Genomic DNA, 25,300 nt, shown 5'->3' on the forward strand with positions numbered 1-25,300 from the left:
AATGGTGAAGGAGGTAGGGCGAAGTGTGGATGGTGTGGTGCGGTTGGAGGAAGGTTTCATTGAGGAGGAAGGCATCCACGCGGTGGGTGGCAAGGGTGTGCAGGAAGAGGTTCTTGTTGGCGGGAAGGGAGCGGATGTTGTTGAAAAGGATATGGTGCTGTCGCGCCATGACAGGGATTTAGACGAGGGTGTCAAGACGGGAGAAGGTGAAATGGTTGTTGGACTAGGTGGCATACATTTTTAGGTGGAAAACGGAACGGGCAGCGAGGGAGATCTGTTGGAGGGTGTGGGGGCGCTGAAAAGGATGAACATTCTGAGGGACAATGGTGAGGAATCTGATGATGTCCTCAGCGGTAGCGGGTGGGCGAAGGGAATTGCTGGGAGGGGTGGGGGCGTCCAGAGGGTGGACAGGAATGGTGAGTTCAGGAGTGGTAGGGGGGGGTCGGGCCTTACATTTCTGGGAGTAAGTAGGATGAGGGAGGTTACAGGTATTGCAGGAGGGGGGGACTGGAGATTGGGGCACTGCTGTAAGAAGTGGGCTTGTCTACAGTGCGGGCAGGTGGGGGCCTTGCGGCACTCAGATGTCGTGTGTGCATCGTACCGCAAGCACCTCTGGCAGTGGAGGGATTGAGGAGGGGAACGGGAAGGGTCAACTTTATAACGTTGGTTAAAAAGAAGGGCACCCTCCTTCAGGAGATGGTCTATGGAGGGGGCGTGCTCGGAAAAGACCCGCATAAGGCAGGTGGGGCCGGCAGAGTTGTGGATGCGGCGAACCGCACGCACCTCCAGATGGGGATGTGCCTGAAGCTCCGCCAACACCTCCTCCTCCATGATCGTTGGACTAAGCCAAGTGATCACGGCAGTGAGGGTCGGCGGGTGACACAGAGGTTGGGGTTGGCGCGAGGGAGGCGGGGAAGGGGCAGGAGTGAGGGAGGCATGAGGGCCAAAGTGGGTGACCGGGATGCAGGAAAGGAGATGTGTGTGCAGGGTAGGGCTGGGGGAGGACATGAGCACCGAATCATGGCGAGGAGTGAGGAGGGAGATGGGGGCACCAGGAAAATTATGGCGAAGGAAGAGGGTGAGGTTCCGGGCCTCAAGAAGGGAGGGATCAGGACCGGAGAGGAGGTAGCGGTAGGAGGAGGGGGTAGAGGAGGAGGAGCAGGGGGCAGAGACAGGTGGGGAGACATCCATGGCATCATGGGTGGGGGAAGGGGGACGAGGCGGAGCCTTTTTGGGAGTAGAGGAGGCAGGGGTGCCACAGGGGCGCTTGACGGCGGCGGAGGAGGTGAGGGGGATGGGAGTGACTGGAATGTGGCGGGGAGTGGCAGGTCGTGGTTCTGAAGTCGGCACCGGAGATGGTGAGGGCGATGGCGAAGGCGACGGTGAAGACGATGATGATGAAGGCAAAGGGGAGAGTGGAGCGTGGGCCATAGCCCTCCGGGCGACCACCCTAGCGGGGGCCGCAGAAACGGAAGGAGCAAAGGGAGGGAGTGGAGTGAAGGGATCAGAGGAGGCGTGGGAGGGAGGAACCGGAGATGGGACAACAAATAGTGGGGGAGATGGGAGAGTGAGGAGTGAAGGGATGGACTGAGGGGGGAGTGATGCTGCACACCACGTGATAGTGGTGGCGGCGGCGGAGGGGGATGTGTATATGATGGCAGTGGTGGTGGCAGTAGTGGCGGTGGTGGGGGTCGACATTACGAGAAGGGGAAAAGCACAGGACAGGACAAAGAAGGCGACGAGAAACACAGAGTAGAAGGGACGGAGAAACTATGAAGGAGACTGGGGCCAAAGCCCGACTCTGCTGCTGCTGGCGGAGGAGGCGACCTGGCTGGCAGGCCGGTGGGGACGCTATTGCTGTTGCTGCTGCTGCTGGCTGCTGGCTCGGACGGCTGCTGGACGCTGGCAGAAACCGCTGCTGGACGCTGGCAGGAACTGCGGCTGGCCGCTGGACGCTGGCTGCAGGCTGCTGGCTGCTGACAGGAACCGCTGCTGGCTGCTGGACGCTAGCTGGGACCGCTGCTGGACACTGGCTGCAGGCTGCTGGCAGAAACCGCTGCTGGCTGCTGGCAGGAACGGCTGCTGGACGCTGGCAGGAACCGCTGCTGGCTGCCGGCGGGGACCGCTGCTGGCTGCTGGCTGCTGGCTGCTGCCGAGGACCAATGCTGGCTGGACTCCTGCACGTTGACGGGCTGGCTGGCACCTGTAACACCTATCGCTTCCATTAGTACCGTAATAGCACAATCGATGGGCGGTATTCAAACGAATTACCACCGGAGATGCCAAAAGGAAATGAAGATACGTATATAATACGCTACTGTTTGTAAAAATTGAAACACTAAGATTGAGAGATGTGACCACAATTAAATTTACTCCAGCAATTAGAGACGTAGAACTGCACAAATGATTTTCAGTACGGACCTATACACGGTGGTCCATTGATCGTAACTGGGCCAAATATCTCACGAAATAAGGGTCAAATGAAAAAACTACAAAGAACGAAACTCGTCTAGCTTGAAGGGGGAAATCAGATGACGCTATGGTTGACCCGCTAGATGGCGCTGCCATAGGTCAAACGGATATCAACTACGTTTTTTTTTTTTTTTAAATTGGAACCCCCCTTTCTTATTACATATTCGTGTAGTACATACAGAAATATGAAAGTTTTAGTTGGACTACATTTTCTGCTTTGTGATAGATGGCACTTAAATATTCACAAACATATAGCTCACAATTTTAGACGAACAGTTTGTAACAGGTAGGTTTTTTAAATTAAAATACAGAACTTAGGTACGTTTGAACATTTTATTTCGATTGTTCTAATGTGATACATGTACCTTTGTGAACTTATCATATCTGAGAATGCATGCTATTACAGCGTGATTACCTGTAAATACCACATTAATGCAATAAATGCTCAAAATGATGTCCGTCAGCCTTAATGCATTTGCCAATACATGTAACGACATTCCTCTCGACAGCGAGTAGTTCGCCTTCCGTAATGTTCGGACATGCATTGACAATGCGCTGATGCATGTTGTCAGGCGTTGTCGGTGGGTCACGATAGCAAACATCCCTCAACTTTCCCCACAGAAAGAAATCCGGGGACGTCAGATCCGGTGAACGTGTGGGCCATGGTATGGTGCTTCGACGACCCATCCACCTGTCATGAAATATGCTGTTCAATACAGCTTAAATCGCACGCGAGCTATGAGCCGGACATCCATCATGTTGATGAAGTACATCGCCATTCGGTCATACATTGAAACATCTTGTAGTAACATCGGTAGAACATTACGTAGGAAATCAGCCTACATTGCACCATTTAGATTGCCATCGATAAAATGGGGGCCAATTATCCTTCCTCCCATAATGCCGCACCATACATTAACCCGCCAAGGTCGCCGATGTTCCACTTGTCGCAGCCATCGTGGATTTTCCGTTGCCGAATAGTGCATAATAGGCCGGTTACGTTACCGCTGTTGGTGAATGACGCTTCGTCGCTAAATAGAACGCGTGCAAAAAATCTGTCATCGTCCCGTAATTTCTCCTGTGCCCGGCAGCAGAACCGTAAACGCCGTTCAAAGTCGTCGCTATGAAATTCCTGGTGCATAGAAATATGGTAACGGTGCAATAGATGTTGATGTAGCATTCTCAACACCGACGTTTATGAGATTCCCAATTCTCGTGCAATTTGTCTGCTACTGATGTGTGGATTAGCCGCGACAGCAGCTAAAACACTTACTTGGGCATCATCATTTGTTGCAGGTCGTGGTTGAAGTTTCACTTGTGGCTGAACACTTCCTGTTTCCTTAAATAACGTAACTATCCGGAGAACGGTCCGGAGACTTGGATTGTGTCGTCAAGGTCCGAATCCTGCCTCGGCCATGGATGTGTGTGATGTCCGTAGGTTGGTTAGGTTTAACTAGTTCTAAGTTCTAGGGGACTGATGCCCTCAGAAGTTAAGTCCCATAGTGCTCAGATCCATTTGAACCCTTTTTTTTATGTCGTCCAGGATACCGAGCAGCATACATAGCACATGCCCATTGGGCATTTTGATCACAATAGCCGTACATCAACAAGATATCGACATTATCCGCAATTGGTAAACGGTCCATTTTAAGACAGGTAATGTATCACGAATCAAATACCGTCCGCACTGGCGGAAGGTTACGTGATACCACGTACTTATACGTTTGTGACTGTTACTGCGTCATCTATTACAGAGCGAAAAAAGTGGTCCAACTAAAACATTCATATTTCTTTACGTACTACAGGAATGTGTAATAAAAAATGGGGGCTCCTATTTAAAAAAACACAGTTGGTATCCGTTTGAAGAATGGAAGCGCCATCTAGCGGGCCCAACCATAGCGCTATCTGGTTTCCCCCTTCAAACTAGTCGAGTTTCATTCTTTGCAGTTTTCTCGTTTGATGCTCATTTCGTGAGATATTTGGCCCAGTCACTATCAATGGACCACCCTGTATACCATTGTGGCTGTGGAAATTCAGTATGGAGTAGCGGAAAAATGTGCTACAAAAAATGGTTCAAATGGCTCTGAGCACTATGGGACTTAACTTTGGAGGTCATCAGTCCTCTAGAACTTAGAACTACTTAAACCTAATTAACCTAAGGATAACACACACATCCATGCAGTACGCAGGATTCGAACCTGCGACCGTAGCAGTCGCGCGGTTCCAGACTGTAGCGCCTAGAACCCCAGCCTGCAATGTGCTACAATGAGATCCACTAGACATCATGACGTGAATGAAAGAGCGCCTGAGGATGCTGCTGGGGAATACTCTGCCATGCAGTTTGTAGGTGCATCCACAAAGCATCAGTCGTTGCTGCAGGGAAATGGAACAAACAAGTTGTTGACCGACCATATCCCAGACATGTTCAATGGGCGACATGCCAGGCGAACTCGCAGGCCAGGGATGCAGTGGTACCCCTAGTTCTTCAAAGAAGGCTTGCACATTTCTCGCCACATGTAGCTATGTGATGCCCTGTTGAAATATGGCATGTGGGATGGCCTGAAGGAGGAGCAGTTCCTCGGCCTGTAAAAGTTGCTGAGGTAGCGGCAGCTGTTCAGATAGCCACACAAACACAACGGTCGGCTACAGCGGCAGAGTTAAGCGGCGCCTGCAACTGAGTGCAGGCGCGTTCCGTCAGCCGGTGCTAGAGGCGTTCCCACCAAACATTCAATCAGCCGCGAACTACGCACGCGATCGAGCCCTTTTCAGGCGCGGATGGCCACACTATAGTATCACCATCCACCAGTCAGGGATCGCCAACGGCTGCCAATTATCACTCCGGAATCAGCAGTGGGAGACTGGAGTCGCCGTGTTAAATAGCCGGAAGAAAGGGAAACAGGCGTCTTTCGACCCGCCCCGGACTGCCGCCTGGAACAGACTTCGACGCAGCCGGAACGTCCAGGTGCCACGTCTTCAATACGCCGGCCAACTACCCTGGACTCTGTACCCGTCTACTTCCTCGGAATCCGCCAGAAAGCGTCGAGAGAAAACCTGGCAAAGGAATCTAAATCCATTTCAGTTGCTAATATTTAAATTCAATGAGGTGGCATATTCTTTGGCTTGTTATAATATTTTGGTAGGAGAAGCAGCTTTTTGTTTCCGAAAAAAGTTTATCATTTGTAAAATTAAGCAGTGGCCTTGCTCCACGTAACAAAAACTTTTTGATCGCACATTGGTGTTAATCTGTGGAAATAACAGTGTGTTATAGACAATGGCGCCCCAAACAATCACACTTCGCGTTTGTATGCCATGTAGCCCAACAATAGTCTGCCCGACTGTGTTCATCATAACAGTGTCCAACGCATATGCGTCGCCACTATAGGACAAGTTGAAGCAGGACTCGTCGGAAAGCACTATGTTTTTCCTCTCAGCAGGCCAATGTCGGCGTTCATGCGCTCATTGCAACAACAAAATTTTAAAAAAATGTTCAAATGTGTGTGAAATGTTATAGGACTTAAATGCTAAGGTCATCAGTCCCTAAGCTTACACACTAGTTAACCTAAATTAGCCTAAGGACAAACACCTAACACGCACACCTATGCCCGAGAGAGGACTCGAACCTCCGCCGGGACCAGCCGCACAGTCCATGACTGCAGCGCCCCAGACCGCTCGGCTAATCCCACGCGGTGCGCCCATTGCAATCTGCGGCGTTGGTGGGTTTTGTTTAACAGAAGCTGATGCAATGACATACTTGCAACCAGTCCAGCCCGCAGAAGTCGGTGTGGAACTGCAGCTGCAGACATGTCCACACCCATTGCAGTGCTCCAATGTCGCAGTATCAAACAAAGATATTCTGTCCGTTACGGCCAAGTGCACAGTCATCTCGCACTGTGATCTCGTTGTGTAGTCCAGTATCACGTCGGCGGTGTGCACGAGCCTCTTCTCTGCACTGGTTCTCAATACGTCTTCCCTGTACAAGCCACAATGCTGTGGAACGACAGACCCGCCACACGGAGACCAATCATTCCGTGCTGTTCGAACACATTCGCTTGCGATATTCCACCCAGTGATGGAGGTGAGGCATAGTGGTACTTGTTACATGTTTCCACTACGTATGACGACTCTGCAACGGGTGAGTTTCGCGTAACACTTACCTGTTCGGTCACACAAAGGAGGACGCAGTTGGTGCTATGTGCATCTCTCCTCTCTGCCATTTTTTAAAGCTCCGTTTTTCTACACGTTATCTTATCATGACGTGTTGCAGACCATTGCTTCTGAGAAGTTCACTTTTTACAAACTGTAGTCTATATGAACGATTTGTCCCCTCAAACAGAGGAAAGATCTCTTCCACGAAGTTGGTCGTTTTCGCGCAGGTCGGGCGTTGTGGTGTTGCACTCGATGACGCTGTGCGCTTCCGCGCTGGGCAGCCGCGTGGCGGGCCACGTGTGGCTGCAGGGCGGCCTTCACCTCTGCGACCGGGCGGTGGGCCGAGCTGACGCCCTCGTCCAAACCCTGCCGCCGCTGCCGCCGCCGCCGCTGCCGAAGGCAGTCGCCCTGACGTGGCTGCTGGCTGCGGCCGCCTCGCCATTTCCGACCCTCAGCGCGACTTTGCATATCCAAGCGGTAAGCGCTCACTGAGGCTCACTACTTTCATATTTGTGTCTGTCGAAAGTAATCGTTAGCACATTTTCTCTAGATAACGTCAGAAGTGCGGTAATGATTTTCACGGATCATACTGCTGTAAACAGAACAGTCACATTGCCAGAAACTTGTAGCGAATTGCAAAAAGACCTGCAGAGAATCGATGCAGGGATTCCAATTGATCCTCAACATAAACAGATGCTCATAAATAGGCAGTAAGATAAATTATTGTACAATTACAGAATGCAGAACTGAAGTAGTCACATGCATTAAGTATCTTGGAGTATGGATATGGAAAATGGAAATGAGCTTTTGGCGTCATTGGTCGGGAGGCCCCTTGAAAGTATCTAACCAAAATTGTATCCTTTTATCCTGTGAAAGTATCAGTGATAAGATTGTTCTAAATTAATTATTCAGCAAACCTGCATCTGACTGCGTCTGTGAACTTGTTTCTTGCACTCCTCCATTTTACCAGAAATGCATCATGTATTGATAATAATGTCGTTTGTGCACTGGCATTAAGATGGTACAGGAAAATTAACTTTTGGCCCTGATGTTTACTTGGTTCTTTCATTGCTCGGTAACTTTAGCTTACTACTAATTTTCATATTCAATACAAGCAAAGGATGTGTAATATGATTCAATCTGTTAGATTGAAACACAATGTTGATCTCAATATATATACGAGGGGGACCCAAAAGAAACCGGACTCCGAGGACGCTGCTACTCGTAGACGAAGTGCAGAGTTCTCACGCTAGATGGTGTTAGTAGACACCTTCATGAAACAGCTGTGCAGACGGCGTCAGTGTAGAGCTGAACGTGCAAGTGTGGTATTTTGTTTCTGTACAGTTGGCGGGTTACCTCTGCGAAGTCGTTATGGCAACTTTAAAAGAACAAAGAGTGTGCGTGAGATTTTGTTTGCTGCTTTAAAAAAACCTGCAACGGAGACACACCAAATGCTTCAGAAAGTTTTCCAGGAGGACTCTATGAGCCGCACACAGGTTTACGAGTGGTTTGGGCGCTTTAAAAGTGGTGAGATGTGTATTGAAGACTAAGTTCGTTCTGGACGCCCTTCAACATCGTGAAATGAGGAGAACATTGAAAAGGTCAGCCAAAAGATCAACGAAGATCGTCGCTAAACGATCGACCAAATTTCAGCACAGACAGGAATCAGTTGGAGTTCGTGCCAGCGGATTATGAGTGAGGATTTGCACTTGAGACGTGTTGCTGCTAAGTTTGTTCCGCGCCTTCTCACATCATCATCATCATCATCATCACCATCATCATTTAAGACTGATTATGCCTTTCAGCGTTCAGTCTGGAGCATAGCCCCCCTTATAAAATTCCTCCATGATCCCCTATTCAGTGCTAACATTGGTGCCTCTTCTGATGTTAAACCTATTACTTCAAAATCATTCTTAACCGAATCCAGGTACCTTCTCCTTGGTCTGCCCCGACTCCTCCTACCCTCTACTGCTGAACCCATGAGTCTCTTGGGTAACCTTGCTTCTCCCATGCGTGTAACATGACCCCACCATTTAAGCCTGTTCGCCCTGACTGCTACATCTATAGAGTTCATTCCCAGTTTTTCTTTGATTTCCTCATTGTGGACACCCTCCTGCCATTGTTCCCATCTACTAGTACCTGCAATCATCCTAGCTACTTTCATATCCGTAACCTCAACCTTATTGATAAGGTAACCTGAATCCACCCAGCTTTCGCTCCCATACAACAAAGTTGGTCGAAAGATTGAACGGTGCACAGATAACTTAGTCTTGGTACTGACTTCCTTCTTGCAGAAGAGAGTAGATCGTAGCTGAGCACTCACTGCATTAGCCTTGCTACACCTCGCTTCCAGTTCTTTCACTATGTTGCCATCCTGTGAGAATATGCATCCTAAGTACTTGAAACCGTCCACCTGTTCTAACTTTGTTCCTCCTATTTGGCACTCAATCCTTTTGTATTTCTTTCCCACTGACATTACTTTCGTTTTGGAGATGCTAATCTTCATACCATAGTCCTTACATTTCTGATCTTGCTCTGAAATATCACTCTGCAAACTTTCAATCGAATCTGCCATCACAACTAAGTCATCCGCATATGCAAGACTGCTTATTTTGTGTTCACATATCTTAATCTCACCCAGCTAGTCTATTGTTTTCAACATATGATCCATAAATAATATGAACAACAGTGGAGACAGGTTGCAGCCTTGTCTTACCCCTGAAACTACTCTGAACCATAACTCAGTTTACTGTCAACTCTAACTGCTGCCTGACTATCCATGTAAAGACCTTTAATTGCTTGCAAAAGTTTGCCTCCTATTCCATAATCTCGTAGAACAGACAATAACTTCCTCCTAGGAACCCGGTCATATGCCTTTTCTAGATCTATAAAGCATAGATACAATTCCCTGTTCCACTCATAACACTTCTCCATTATTTGTCGTAAGCTGAAGATCTGGTCCTGACAACCTCTAAGAGCCCTAAACCCACACTGATTTTCATCCAATTGCTCCTCAACTAATACTCGCACTTTCCTTTCAACAATACCGGAGAAGATTTTACCCACAACGCTGATTAAAGAGATACCTCTGTAGTTGTTACAAGCTTTTCTGTTTCCATGTTTAAAGATTGGTGTGATTACTGCTTTTGTCCAGTCTGATGGAACCTGTCCCGACTCCCAGGCCATTTCAAGTATCCTGTGTAGCCATTTAAGACCTGACATTCCACTGTATTTGATGAGTTCCGACTTAATTTCATCCACCCCAGCCGCTTTATTGCACTGCAATCTATTGACCATTTTTTCCACTTCCTCAAATGTGATCCTATTTCCATCATCATTCCTATCCCATTCTACCTCGAAATCTGAAACATTACTGATCGCATTTTCACCTACATTGAGCAACTCTTCAAAATATTCCCTCCATCTGCCCATGGCATCCACAGGATTCACCAGCAGTTTTCCTGACCTGTCCAAAATACATGTCATTTCCTTCTTACCTCCCTTTTCCAGCATCTTGACCCAATGTCTCCAACCTGTTTCCAAAGTCTTCCCAAGATTTCTTCTTGGATGCTGCAATTATCTGTTTGGCTTTGTTTCTTTCTTCAACATAAATTTCTCTGTCTACCTGAGTTCTAGTATATAGCCATTTTTTATACGCCTTCTTTTTCCTTTTACAGGCTGCCTTGACTGTGTCATTCCACCAAGCTGTTTGCTTCCTCCTACTTTTACACACTACTGTTCCAAGACATTCTTTAGCCACTTCTAGTACTGTGTCCCTGTACCTTGTCCATTCCTTTTCCAATGACTGTAATTGACTACATTCAACTAACTGGTACCTTTCTGAGATCGCTGTTATGTACTTGTGCCTGATTTCCTTATCCTGAAGTTCCTCCACTCTTATCCTCCTACATATGGACCTGACCTCCTGCACTTTCGGGCTCGCAATCCCAATTTCACTGCAGATTAAATAATGATCGGTGTCATCAAAGAATCCCCTGAATACACGTGTGTCCCTCACAGCCTTCCTGAATTCCTGATCTGTTATTATATAGTCAATGATAGATCTGGTTCCCCTGCTTTCCCAAGTATACCGGTGAATGTTCTTATGTTTAAAAAAGGAGTTTGTGATTACTAAGCCCATGTTGTTGTTGTTGTGGTCTTCAGTCCTGAGACTGGTTTGATGCAGCTCTCCATGCGACTCTATCCTGTGCAAGCTTTTTCATCTCCCAGTACCTACTGCAACCTACATCCTTCTGAATCTGCTTAGTGTATTCATCTCTTGGTCTCCCTCTACGATTTTTACCCTCCACGCTGCCCTCCAATACTAAATTGGTGATCCCTTGATGCCCCAGAACATGTCCTACCAACCGATCCCTTCTTCTGGTCAAGTTGTGCCACAAACTTCTCTTCTCCCCAATCCTATTCAATACTTCCTCATTAGTTATGTGATCTACCCATCTAATCTTCAGCATTCTTCTGTAGCACCACATTTCGAAAGCTTCTATTCTCTTTTTGTCCAAACTATTTATCGTCCATGTTTCACTTCCATACATGGCTACACTCCATACGAATACTTTCAGAAATGACTTCCTGACACTTAAATCAATACGGGATGTTAACAAATTTCTCTTCTTCAGAAACGCTTTCCTTGCCATTGCCAGCCTACATTTTATATCCTCTCTACTTCGACCATCATCAGTTATTTTGCTCCCCAAATAGCAAAACTCCTTTACTACTTTAAGTGCCTCATTTCCTAATCTAATTCCCTCAGCATCACCCGACTTAATTAGACTACATTCCATTATCCTTGTTTTGCTTTTGTTGATGTTCATCTTATATCCTCCTTTCAAGACACTGTCCATTGCATTCAACTGCTCTTCCAAGTCCTTTGCTGTCTCTGACAGAATTACAATGTCATCGGCGAACCTCAAAGTTTTTATTTCTTCTCCATGAATTTTAATACCTACTCCGAATTTTTCTTTTGTTTCCTTTACTGCTTGCTCAATATACAGATTGAACAACATCGGGGAGAGGCTACAACCCTGTCGAAATCCAAGAGTTGCTGTCCGTTCCTGTTGGCCTCCATATCCTCTCCAAATTTACCCATAACCTTTTCATACCCTTCTGTTCGATTTCCAATCCTGGCGTTAAAATCACCCATTAGCAGAACACTGTCCTTGTCCTTTACTCTAACAACTACATCACTGAGTGCCTCATAAAAACTATCCATCTTATCTTGATCAGTCCCTTCACAATGCGAATATACTGACACAATCCTAATTTTGTTGCTAGACACTGTCAAATCTATCCACATCAGTCGTTCGTTTACATACCTTATTGCAACTACGCTGGGTTCCATTTCTTTCCTGATGTAAAGCCCTACACCCCATTGTGCTATTCCTGCTTTGACTCCTGACAAGTAGACCTTGTATTCTCCCACTTCTTCTTCTTTCTCACCCCTTACCCGAATGTCACTAACAGCTAAAACGTCCAGCCCCATCTTACTTGCAGCCTCTGCCAGCTCTACCTTCTTCCAAGAGTAGCCCCCACTGATATTAATAGCTCCCCATCTCATTACCATTTGTTTGCCAAGTCGTATCTTAGGAGTCCCTGGTTTGTCAGTTAGAGGTGGGACTCCGTCACCTCCAAAGGTCCGAGGATTTTGCTCTGATTGTTGCCAGCATCATATTTAAAGTACCAGGGATGCAGGTTGCTAGCCTTAATTGCCCCGAGTCCCATTGGGTTTTACCCCTAACGGCTGAGGGACTAACCGGTGGATTTGGTAGTCTTTGCCGTATGAGCACAAAGGTGACCACGACTCAGAATATGTCCGAGATGCCCAGCCTTATTCCAAAGTAACTGGTATCCCGACTGTCGGGACCACTTACTTGGCCACTCATATGTTGCCCGTGGTTCATGAACTAGGACATGACTACAGGAACCCACACCATGAACCACCTTCTCACACAGGAGCAAAAATCCATCCGCATGAATGTGTGTCAGGACTTGAAAACAGAGATTGCACGTGATCCAAACTTCTTGAACAAAGTCATTACAGGGATGAGAGTTGGTATTATGGCTATGACCCAGAAACCAAGCAAGCGTCAATCCAGTGGAGGACTCCCAACTCTCCCAGACCAAAAAAAGCAAGGCAAGTGAGATCAAATGTGAAAACGATGATCATTGTCTTTTTTGATGTTCGTGGAATTGTGCATCGGGAACTCGTAGCGCCTGGCCAGACTGTTAACCAGCACTTTTACTTGGATGTTTGAAGGCGTCTGCGAGAGGATGTGTGGAGGAAACGCCCGGAACTTTGGCGATCAGGTGACTGGTTTCTGCATCACGACAACGCTCCAGCACACACGGCCTTATGAGTGACCCACTATTTGGCATATCAGAGGTCGTCTGTCGTACCCCACGCTTCGTATTCGCCGGACCTAGCCCCGTGCAACTTTTTCCTATTTCCACGAATGAAAAAAACGCTAAAAGGGGAGCATTATGACGATGTGGAGGCGGTAAACACAGCTTCGCAAAGGGCACTGGACAATATCAAACTTGAAGAGTTTCAAACATGCTTCCAACAGTGGGAATAGAGACTTGACAAGTGCATCGCATGTAATGGAGAGTATTTTGAAGGTGACTGAAGTCATTTTGTAAAAAGGTTCATCAATAAATTTTTTATGACAACAATCCGGTTTCTTTTGGGTCCCCCATCGTATATTGTTAAAATTTTAAGTCATACACAAAACCTACTATTTCAAACATTTTAGTAGCACGAATCACTCTTGCAAAAAATTTGACAAAATGCTTACTGCTTCAAGCTTGTACATACAAATCCTAACTCTGAACATAAAACCAATCTTCTCTCATTTACGTGCTAAAGTTTGGTCAGGGGCAGTGACCTACCTTAACGCTGTCACCACACGTCTGCTTCCTCCGTGCACCTAGCTGCGACTCCCCGGTTTTTTACTTCACACGCCCGGCTCTCTTAACCATCAAAGATCCTCCAAATCAAAGATATTATACTCGTTCCACCTTGCGATTGGCAACTACCGACTATTTTCTGGAGCTACCCTGATCAGACCTTAGCACATAACTTTCACCCTTACATGGCAGGTCCGAACGCCTTGGTACTGGTCTTATTACATTCGACGCCACATTGGGCGACCTGCGCGCCGGATGGGATGAAATAATGATGAAGACAACACAACAACCAGTCCCTGAGAGAAAAAAAAAAAAATCCCGAACCCAGCCGAAAATCGAATCCTGGCCCTTTAAGACGTCAGACGGTCACGCTGACTACTTTCTTTTTTTTTATCTCATTTAGTTCTATATTGTTTATTTGTTCGTGGCGGAGGTCCAATGACACCCGTTCAGGTTGTTCGTTGATCTGTTCACTCAGTCTTTTATTACAGAGGGTAGTTAAACCCTCTGACCGAACACGCTGAGCTACCGCGCCGGCTTCCATTCACCTATGGGGTTGGAAGGTATGAATATAGAACGATTTTAATTGGAAAGGCAACATGAAACAAATAGCAGGTGACACTGGACTCGCATTCGGGAGGACGACGGTTCAATCCCGCGTCCGGCCATCCTGATTTAGGTTTTCCGTGATTTCCCTAAATCATTCCAGGCAAATGCCGGGATGGTTCCTCTGAAAGGGCACGGCCGACTTCCTTCCCCATCCTTCCCTAATCCGATGAGACCGATGACCACGCTGTCTGGTCTCCTTCCCCAAACCAACCAACCAACCAAATAGCAGGTGAGACAGGTGCCAGAATAAGACTGATTTAAAGAATCTCTTCGAAGAAATCAAGTTTGTTAACATTTTCAGCCAGGAGATATGCGATCTGTTGTAAACTTTTTATTCATGTTAGCCATTGAAAACCCATGGAGTCAAGATCGCACATTAAATTTTATTTATCTCGATTGTTTACCAGTTTCAGCTAACTATCTAGCCACTTTCAGATGATAAAATATTGTTGATTAGTGTTGGTGCCATTACGGCGTCACACACAATTAAAATCTTTCTTAAAATAGATAGATGGCACAATCAAAACATTTCTTCATAGTTCATATCCAGTGTAATTGGACGATGATCATTATATAATATTGCAACTTAATAACTGACACAATCAGTATTTATATCATTTCGTGACAGAGATCATCATACTATCCACATGCACCGCCTCATAGCAACATACAGCTTTGTTTGATGACCATCGTTCTATTACAATGGCCGCGAACGATGAAAAGCATAATTGCGTCATGTGTGGATATTTTAATTTTGAGAAATATTTTAACGATGTGTGAAGCCGTAACGGCACGACCACTGATCAAGAAGATTGTTAGCCGAAAACCAACGAAGATTTGATGTTTCATCTTCAATTCATGGATTTCTAATCCAACTCCCTCCCCCTACCTAAACAAACTTGAACATAGTAAATAGAGAAGATCCAAAGAAGAGCAGCGAGTTTCGTTGCAGGTTCACTTAGTAAGCGCGAAGGCATCACGGACGTGATTAGTCAACTAAGGTACCAGACGGTTAAAGAGAGACCTTCTGCATCACGGTGAGGTTTACCGATAAAATTCCGAGGGCGAACTGTCCTAGAACAGTTAACTAATATGTTGGTTCCTCTTAAGTGTATCTCGCGTAAATACCATGAAGCTAGAATTAGACAGATTCAAGCTCACAAGGAGGTTTACCAACAATTCATCTTTCCGAGGACTGTAACGGGAAAGGGGGACGTGATAGTGTTATACAAAGTACCCTCCGCCTCACACATTAAAGAGGCTTGTAGACCATAGATGTAGATCTAAGTGTAATTGGGCGCCAAATGTTGGCGATTTAAATTTTGCAATGTGTATACGAAGTCAGCCTTGACGAAAACTGCTCATTGTATGAGCCATTAAAATTTGGGAGTGCAGCCACATAAACTGTTTCTTGTTCTTCTAATACCTCGGCCGTCTTCAGAGTGAGCCGAGAGATTGATTCTATAGTACTCGTTCCGTTCGTTTCAAACCATAGATACATAAGTGCCAGAGACGTTCATTGGGAGGGGGGGGGGGGGGGGGAGGCAAAGAGTGTGTATCAATTGTATCTTTTAGGATATCAATGTAGTATTATTAGCCGCATTGTAACGATGTCTTCGCGACTTTATTAAAGGAAGCAATCGATTCCATGATTTGTCAAAGTTTAAACTGATGTCTCCCTTAATTTAACTCTTCTCGAATAGAATTTCAATAGCTTATTTCACCATCGATTCCCAAAAATATGAAGTTAATGCTAGAATTTCGACATTTTTATACCACATACAGTGAATGGCGTCGACGTAGTGCTTTGCCACAGCAGATTTATTGGCCTGTAAGAACCGTATGTACCTATGGTTCTCCTTACATCTTTCATAGACTCTACGAGTCGTCTGCCCGACGTACGAAAGGCAACACTCGCAGATCGATTGCAGGTTAAATCCCGGTTGTATCAGGTTCTTATGGGGAAGATAACATATACATTCGACTTTGTGTCGCTCCAAGATTTTACTGAATTAATGTTGGTACTGCCGACAGAAAGGGTGAATGCTATCGATTTGTTCTCGTCGTTTTTTTTCTTGCTGTTTTGTGGGTGCAAGGTGTCACATCTTACCGTGTTGATGCTGTACCCATTTCTTCAGTGTGTTGTCTCTAGGTGCGACCTAAACGAGCTAGCAACTGAGCTGAACCTTTGAGTTGAACAATGTCAGATCTGTATTTCACCCACTTCCTAAGGCCTTGGCAGTAATAACACTGGTGTACAGTATCTCCAACCGATGTTGTAAGGCACACATTGCGAAAACTGTATGTACGTTAAAAGAGAATGCTGTGAACATAGATTCCATACTAAATTACTCCAGACTACCAAACCTGCCGTGGCCGATCGTAGTATAAAAGCTGACCACACTATGGATTACAACAGAACATGATACTCAGGCATTCACCCTCCTCCTCAGATTGCGTGAATAATTAGGCTCCAAGATAGTATAATTAACGAAGACAGTGGCCTATGAGTCAGGTGTGGAACCCAGCACTGAACTGGAAAAATCAAAACGTTTCTGTACAATGATCTCTGCACTTGTTGGTGATAGCACAGGGGCTGGAGACCGCAGCTGGCACGCAGGTGTCGCCTCCTCCACCTCCACCGTCACTGACCATAGCGATGGAGGGTTAACTGCCAATGTATACAGGACGCCAACACAATCAGAGCAGTAGTGATCAGGAATCGTCTGAAGACTCGCCAGAATATCGTGAATGACTTACGACGCGATGGAGTAGACGTCCGATAATTGTAAAAGTAAGAAAAACGCAAGGAAAATTTCAGATCGGAAGGTATTTTACTTGTAAGGGGCGAGAGAGTGGTTGTCTCAGTTAGACAGATTTAGTGGAGAGCATATTTTTATAACTTATTAATCTCACAAATATTAAAATTTACACAGTAGTCGCTATTAACAAAAAGTTATAAATGTTTCTTGTGCATCCACAAAAGTAATAAAATTTTAATAAAAAACCTTTAATTAAATAATTTAGACAATTTAACATGGACGTTATGTTTACAGGTCGAAACAAATGACATTACAACAGCAACACTGGTCTCAATATTCCTGTCCTACACGTAAATAGGTGCTTTTCCTGTGGCTTCTCTAATGAACGTGTTTCAACATCTATTGCACACGTCTTTACCTTCCCCTCTGCGTATTCAACTCTTCCTCCCTGTTACCCTCCCAACTTCATCATTCCACTTCAGACTGTTCATCTCCTTTCCCCACTCTCTGTGTTTCTGCATCTCCTACTTCATTCTATCAATGTACAGTCTTAGACATAAAAACTGACCGCCGGCCGGCGGCCACAGATACTAAGTCCGAGTCGTTCACTTAAGGTGGCCAATAAAACTGACCGCCCATGACAACTCCAAGTCCGGCCATCTGCACAATCTGGCAACACTGTAAGATGCGGAAGTGTTAGGAGGAAGTGTTACCTACTTCCGAGATGTTCCGGGATTGTGTGAGCCGGTGGTCTAGTGGTAATCGTCGTGCATTCTGAACATTCGCATGTTCGCGTCCAACTGTTTTTTTTTTAACCACATTTCGGTCTAAAGTTATGAGTCTGATTGAACATAGAAGATAATTCGCTTAACATTCTACACACCAGCAATAACAAGTACTTCCAGAAACAATTCCGCAGTACAGCTCGTGGCAGCGACGCAATCATAAGTTTACGCTCGAGCGTTTCCTCGCGCTGCAGCGGCTACCGGCCACCTGCCAGACGCCACCCGCCGCCTGATATCCGGCGCCGCCCATGTGAACGCGGCGCCACGCTGTCAGTGTATGTATCAACTGTCAATTTCGAATTTGAAGTTCTAGTTATCATCTTGCAGTTAAGCATTGGATTTTTCATACTTGAAAATCATGAACTACAATTAAGCATTGTAAAATTGAGTCGCAAGTGGAAAAACGTGTAACATCTGCAACACAACGTTTACTTTTGGTATAACAGAGGGATGAATGCAGAGGAGGCAGCTATAAAGATTTGAACTGTGTGTGGAGCGAGTGCTTTTGGGAAAAATACGCCAGAAAAACATATTCTTGTTTCAACAAAGATCATTCTGCCATGAATGATTTTCCACATTAAGGAAGTTTCGGCTACTGATATATGTGATAGATTACCATTTTACCATCGCGCGACATTTGCATTCAACAGGCAAAGTTCAGAAATCTGGTGTAGGAGTACTGCATGCTGTAATTCGAAACAACAAAAATCAAAGGAGTGACTATTATTGAACGTCATCAGGTCGCTCATTGAGCATTCCTATGCAGTACTATTACTGGTGACGTGTTATGATGCCTTTATCGTTACTTCCTAAGAAGAAATGAAAGGCTGAGCTCCACCAAAAGACGTTAACTCGAGCAAAAAGTAGCGTGAACATAATATTTTACTTGTGATAGCTCCAAAAGTGTGTTTTAGGCTACGAATTCTGCCCCAAGGGGTGTGTGCAACACAGCTGGAATTTGTTGCTAACAACAGAGACACCTTTCGGTCGCAGTGTAAGAAAATCGAGCAACAAAACTACATCACCTATGCTACTGCATGATAAGGTACTCTGTTGATTTGAGAAACAAAACTATCCAGGAGATTGATAGGAAAGTCGTCTCTCAGGCACTTGTCCCTCTCGTCATATATTCGTAAATTTTACCTTTCCCTCTCTTGATCGATCAAGCGTCAAGGCAGTTCATTTCTAGACGAAAATACTCTTAAAACTACTCTGGATTAATGGCATCGTTAGAACCAATAGCTTTCTACGGGCGTAGAATTTGTAAACAACTTTAGTATTGTCAGATTGTTTTAGATATCTTGAAAGAAAATTCTGATGCTGATTAATTTCTCTTTGATGATTGCTGTTGCGGTTAGTAAACTAATGGGAAATGCAATTAAAATATTCACTGTACTAATACAAATTAAATTCAGCTTACAACAGAAACATCACGACGGCAGTCTATCTTAATAAAGCATTAAGTGTCTGTAAGACGATTGAGCCTATTGTAACACGAATTAGTAGGATATTACCGACTTTTGATTTCGAAAAGACCTGTATTCACTTCATTTCCTGTATCATTCGCAAGTATTATGAAAATGTGGCAATTCACAGATAAAATTATGTATTCACAACAACAAAAAATATGTCGGCGGAAAACAAATGCGGCATTATGAAATTGGCAGTACCTTACGGTTTTCGCTCTGACACTAAGGGTTACTGAAAGTAGCAAGACGAATTTTGCTCGAGCGTTGTCTTACGATTCCCTTATTGAGTTTGTATCTGCCTGCTTGTAGCTCTGCTACAAAATAATTAAAAATCTGGCTTTCAGTGAGTCGCGACAGGCGAACGAAAGCAGCTTGCACCTGGTATTCAAGCATTTTACCTGGGAACTGGTTTTTTCCTAAAGTGGGAAGACATCCTTTTGTGGTTGAATTGTTGGCAAATGTCAGTCAGACGTGTGTCGTTGCTCTAAGCGTTTCAGTGGGTTGAATTTGTACCAATGATTTTTCCACAGGTTTTTTTCTGTCCTAAATAGAGAGTTGACGTCCCCCATTAATATTTTCACGTCATCTTGGTTAATTTCGCTCACAGTATTTTCGAGTGTGTTCCAGAATTTTTCGACATTTTCGGTGTTTTTCTTATTTTCGATGTTGGTCGGGGCATGTGCATTGATGAGTGTATATTTTTTACTGGGGCTCTGAATGAGCATAGTCATAACTCGATTGTTGATGGGCCGGCCGTTGTGGCCGAGCGGTTCTAGGCGCTTCACTCCAGAACCGCACGACTGCTACAGTCGCAGGTTCGAATCCTGCCTCGGGCATGGCTGTGTGTGATGTCCTTAGGTTAGTTAGGTTCAAGTAGTTCTAAGTTCCAGCGGACTGATGACCGCAGATGTTAAGTCCCATAGTGCTCAGAGCCATTTGAACCAATTTTTAAGTATACAAGTATTTACGAACAGTAGAAGCAGAATTGCAGCGAACTGATCACTTAACCAAGTGCAACATAGAGTACCAGTGTAATGAGTCATTCCAGCTGCATATCTGAGGGAAATATTTGTTAAGCAGTCCATTGCAGAATTAATGTAGTACCCGCACTATGACTTCTTTAGTCATACTGTAACTTTAGCAGCCCGCGAATGGAGTACTATGTTCGTCAAATCGGATTACTCAAGCTGAGGCCAAATAAAGAGAAGCGACGACGCTACAACACTATCTTTACTTAAGTAAGTAGTCAGCGCTAAATTATGTGGGCCACCATTAACGTTACTGCAAGCAGTTTGACAGCATAACACCACCACAACTACTGACAACCTTAACCATATCATCAAGCAGTTGTGACTCGCAGTGATTACAAGTTGCTGATGTTTGTCAACAATAGCGGAAAGCACCTCTGAAGTTCCATTTGCATTACGCCTAGGACGGAGAGAATCCTAGATAGCAGTTATAGGTCACCCAGCGAAGAGAAAGGTCCACGTATTGTCTAAAGTTCTTGTAGTTTGATATTAACGCAGTTCCCGATGGTTTCACACCAACGGGTTCTTTATATCGGAATACTCATATGAGAATTATAGAAGTGTATGTAATTGCTAGAACGCTCAACTATCTTAGTAACACCTAATCCTGTGTTGAATACGACTCGGAAAGCGACGTTAATTTGACGTTTCCATCCATCTCCTGACGTCTTACTGAATTAAGTCTTAAGTGCACGCACATATGTGTTGCCTGCCGCATGGATTCTGTGAAGTGCTGTGGCAGGTGGCAGTCATTGCTGAATACAGACATGTGCAAATATCCCCATTGCTCTAGGTGAAATCGTCTGTGTTGCATTTTTTCCATACCGTAATTAGCACAATAACATAAGGCTTGTTCTGCTAAAGAACCTGATGCCCACAAGTCCTTAAATAAGAATCTCCGAGCGGAAGTAATGCATGAAAGGAGACAGACTGCTGGACAAAAGGATGGACATCTCCCTGCTTTTTGCGTTTCCGTTAGCGCCTACGATAAGAATCTGGTGTCATTTTATGCTTCACAACCCTAAACTGTTTATTTTTTTACTTCATACGAAAACAAAACTTATGATATGAGAAGAGGAAACGGCTGATACGCTTCTCAGGAACTTTAGTTTTTCGTGTTTATTTTCTCACTTCATACTAAAACAAGGGCGTTAATATGAGAAGAGCAAATGAAATATACGCTTCCAAGACATAATATTTCCTTGTGTGCTACTACTGCATACATGAAAGCCCTGCAGTTAGTTTTTGTATGTGGATAAATTTTGATATCACCTCACATTCCTTTGTGAGAAGGTTCCTATTTTCTTGGGATTCAAATAAAGTGGACATTTCATCACTGGTTAATATTCTGATGACTAATGATACGATACCCGTTGCAATTGCTCCATGGAACCCTGCCGCCGTTGGATAAGCAGCTGCTAGCAGCAAATCATATACTCCTAGCTTACTTATTTGTTACACAGTTTAATTCTTAATTTATTTGCGTGTTTTTGGGTACTTGCATTGTTTAATTCATAAATTTCGGGCGTGTTATAGTATTTGAGAGTTGTAACATCGCGCTTTAGTACCTGAACAGTGTAAATTCGTGTAGTCGTCTGTCTTCTGTTTTTGTTTTGAACGGCCAGTGTCGGTTGGTCACAGCCAGTGTGCACCCTACCGCCTGAGCTCCCAGTTGGTGCACATCGACAGCGCAGAAAGATACGTATATAGCTTCTTTTCTTTGTTTACTTCATAGGTTCTTACTTAAACTGCGTGTGAGTTTCGTATAGGAGGTGTAATTTCGAGTCTTAGTTACTGTAATCGTAAATTCAGTCAGATTGTAGCGCAGTCGTTAGGCATTTGTACAGGTTAGTTCATACATTCTTTGCGTGTTTCTCTTGCGTTATCTAGGCACTCGTGTTTCAGTAACTGTTGTTCAACATCGATTAGGATGGACAGGGACTGTGATTGCTGTGTCTGGATGAGGGCTGAGTTGGCATCCCTTCGCTCACTGCTGCACGTGATGACTGGGTGTTATGTGATGTCCTTAGGTTAGTTAGGTTTAAGTAGTTCTAAGTTCTAGGGGACTGATGACCATAGATGTTAAGTCCCATAGTGTTCAGAGCCATTTTTTTAATCACAGCTGCAGGCGGCGCTGACTTCGGTCGTGCAGCTTGAGGCTGTTGCCAATGGGCACCATTGTGGAAAGCAGGACTTGGGGATCACGGGGATGTCAACCTCGTCCCGTCTGTCTCCAGATCGGTCTGCCGCTGTGGTTGCCCCAGTTGTTGCCCGCAGTGGGGCTGAGCCCTCGCCTATGGTTGATTGGGAGGTCGTTCCAAGGCGTGGCAGACAGCGAAAGACGTCCCCAGAGGCTGATCAGAAAGCCTCCCTGGTGCGTCTGACAAACAGGTTTCAGGTACTGTCTCTGGCTGAGCCAGATGCAGCTGCCTGCCCTGTTTCAGAGGATGATTCTCTGCCTTCAAGGTCCGGGCAATCGCAGAGGGTGGGCTTATTGGTAGTTGGGAGCTCCAATGTTAGGCGCCTAATGGGCCCCCTTAGGGATATGGCGGCTAAGGAGGGGAAGAAATCCAGTGTGCACTCCGTGTGCATTCCGGGTGGAGTCATTCCTGATGTGGAAAGGGTCCTTCCGGATGCCATGAAGAGCACAGGATGCAGCCAGCTGCAGGTGGTTGCACATGTCGGCACTAATGACGTGTTGGATCTGAGAAAATTCTCTCTGGATTCCAGCGGCTATCTGATTTGGTGAAGGCTGCCGGTCTTGCTTACGAGATGAAGGCAGAGCTGACCATCTGCAGCATCGTTGACAGAACCGACTGCGGACCTTTGGTGCAGAGCCAGATGGAGGGTCTGAATCAGAGGCTCAGACGTTTTTGCGACCGCGTTGGCTGCAGATTCCTTGACTTGCGCCATTGAGTGGCGGGGTTTCGGGTTCCGCTGAATAGGCCAGGAGTTCACTACAATCAGCTGGCGGCTACACGGGTAGCGGAGGCTGTGTGGCGTGGACTGGGCGGTTTTTTAGGTTAGAAGGCCTTGGGAAAGTACGGGGTGGGCTGCAATCTCAAAAGGTGCGTGGCAAATACAGGACGTGCTTGGATCAAGGAACAGTCGGAATTGTGGTTGTAAATTGTTGTAGTTGTGCTGGGAAAGTCCCTGAGCTTCAAGCGCTAATAGAAAGCACAGAAGCTGAAATCGCTATAGGTACAGAAAGCTGGCTAGAGCCTGAAATAAGTTCTGCAGAAATTTTTACGAAGTCTCAGACGGTGTTCACGAAAGGCAGATTAGGTAGAACTGGTGGTGGAGTGTTTGTGTCTGTCAGTAGTAGTTTATCTCGTGGTGAAGTCGAAGTAGATACTCCGTGCGAATTGGTTTGGGTGGAGGTTATGCTTAACAGCCGAACTAAGTTAATAATTGGCTCCTTCTATCGACCCCCAGACCCCGATGATATAGTTGCTGAACAGTTCAGAGAAAATTTGAGTCTCGTAACAAATAAATACCCCACTCATACGGTTATAGTTGGTGGGGACTTCAACCTTCCCTCGATATATTGGAAACAATACTTGTTCAAAACCGGTGGTAGGCAGAAAACATCTTCCGAGATTGTCCTAAATGCTTTCTCCGAAAATTGTTTCGAGCAGTTAGTCCACGAACCCACGCGAATTGTAAATGGTTGCGAAAACACACTTGACCTCTTAGCCACAAACAATCATGACTGATACAGGGATTAGTGATCACAAGGTCGTTGTAGCTTGGCTCAATACCGTTTTTTCCAAATCCACCAGAAACAAACGCAAAATAATTTTATTTAAAAAAGCGGATAATATTTCACTAGAAGCCTTCCTAAGAGACAATCTCCATTCCTTCCGAACTGACTATGCAAATGTAGACGTGATGTGGCTCAAATTCAAAGATATAGTAGCAACAGCAATTGAGAGATTCATACCTCATAAACTGATAAGAGATGGAACTGATCCCCCATGGTACAAAAAACAGGTCCGAACGCTGTTGCAGAAACAACGGAAAAAGCATGCGAAGTTCAGAAGAACGCAAAATCCCGAAGATTGGCTAAAATTTACAGATGCGCGATATTTGGCACAGACTTTAATGCGAGATGCCTTTAATAGGTTCCACAACGAAACATTGTCTCGAAATTTGGTAGAAAATCCGAAGAAATTCTGGTCGTATGTAAAGTACACAAGCGGCAAGACGCAGTCAATACCTTCGCTGCGCAGTGCCGATGGCACTGTTACCGACGACTGTGCCGCTAAAGCTGAGTTATTGAACGCAGTTTTCCGAAATTCCTTCACCAGGGAAGACGAATGGAATATTCCAGAATTTGAAACACGAACAGCTGCTAGCATGAGTTTCTTAGAAGTAGATACATTAGGGGTTGCGAAGCAACTCAAATCGCTTGATAGAGGCAAGTCTTCAGGTCCAGATTGTATACCGATTAGGTTCCTTTCAGATTACGCTGATACAGTAGCACCCTACTTAGCAATCATATACAACCGCTCGCCCACCGATGGATCTGTACCTACGGATTGGAAAATTGCGCAAGTCCACCAGTGTTTAAGAAGGGTAGTAGGAGTAATCCATCGAACTACAGACCTAAATCATTGACGTCGGTTTGCAGTAGAGTTTTGGAGCATATACTGTATTCAAACATTATGAATCACCTCGAAGGGAACGATCTATTGATACGTAATCAGCATGGCGTCAGAAAACATCGTTCTTGTGCAACGCAGCTAGCTCTTTATTCGCACCAAGTAATGGCCGCTATCGACAGGGGATCTCAAGTTGATTCCGTATTTCTAGATTTCCGGAAAGCTTTTGACACCGTTCCTCACAAGCGAATTCTAATCAAGCTGAGGGCCTATGGGGTATCGTCTCAGTTGGGCGACTGGATTCGTCATTTCCTGTCAGGAAGGTCGCAGTTCGTAGTAATAGACGGCAAATCATTGAGTAAAACTGAAGTGATATCAGGTGTTCCCCAGGGAAGCGTCCTGGGACCTCTGCTGTTCCTGATCTACATTAATGACCTGGGTGACAATCTGAGCAGTTCTCTTAGGTTGTTCGCAGATGATGCTGTAACTTACCGTCTAGTA

The sequence above is a fragment of the Schistocerca piceifrons genome, chromosome 6, assembly GCF_021461385.2.
Source record: "Schistocerca piceifrons isolate TAMUIC-IGC-003096 chromosome 6, iqSchPice1.1, whole genome shotgun sequence".
In the NCBI taxonomy this organism is placed as follows: domain Eukaryota; kingdom Metazoa; phylum Arthropoda; class Insecta; order Orthoptera; family Acrididae; genus Schistocerca; species Schistocerca piceifrons.